The sequence below is a fragment of the Cyprinodon variegatus genome, unplaced genomic scaffold (assembly GCF_000732505.1).
Source record: "Cyprinodon variegatus isolate N-32 unplaced genomic scaffold, C_variegatus-1.0 Scaffold740, whole genome shotgun sequence".
Taxonomy (NCBI): Eukaryota; Metazoa; Chordata; class Actinopteri; order Cyprinodontiformes; family Cyprinodontidae; genus Cyprinodon; species Cyprinodon variegatus.
Window position 1 is genome coordinate 48,631 of NW_015151193.1, and position 759 is coordinate 49,389.

Sequence of the window (759 nt, forward strand, 5' to 3'; positions counted from 1 at the left end):
TTTTGACCTCATTTATGACCTCATCACAGCAAACAAAGGCTAAAGTTTTTACAAGAAAAAATGTATAGATTGTATTTAAGATGGCCTCTCTATATAAGAAGAGGTTTTATTAACTAATGAAGACGTAAGAAAAACATTATGATTTTTGTGTTACATTTCATAAACTTTTTTATTTATCAATATTTAAAAAGAAAATGTAATTGAAAAAAATGCCTTTTCAAACAGCAGAAAACCAGGTTTAAAATAAGTCAGTTGGTAAAAAGAGCTATTTTACATTAAAACGTTATACAAACAGTTAAATAAGGGATGGGCAATATTGATTTAAAAATGTTTCATTACATTTTGTAGTATTCAGTGTGATGATGAATTAAAAAGCCTGTGACGGCATGCCGCTGCACACAATACCCAAACGTTTAAAAATAGCCTTAAACATCTTAAACTAGCCTCTGCCTACACTGGACTAGGGGTTAAAGCTTCATGTCAATACATGTTTTTACAGCACATTCAAAATGTCCTCCAACCTAAAAATGATACTAAAATGCATGCAAAGGAAAATGCTGAAAAGAAGATAAGCTGCAATTACAGAGAAAAAAAAAAAGATGGCGCCAAAGGCAAACACCAAACTTGCTGCAATTACATAAATTATGCTAACACACTAAAAATGCAAAACTGATACTAACTAAGTTTCCAAATACGTAAATGATGCTAACACACTAAAAATGCAAAACTGATGCTAACACACTAAGTTTGCAAATACGT

The 759-nt window shown here is 30.8% G+C and overlaps 1 protein-coding gene across 3 annotated transcripts in view; it reads left to right on the top strand.

The window, feature by feature from the left end:
- Nucleotides 1–759, top strand: part of LOC107098013 (deoxyribonuclease gamma-like) — a 20,101-nt gene that overhangs the window by 2,758 nt on the left and 16,584 nt on the right. The gene's annotated exons all lie outside the window — the stretch shown is intronic.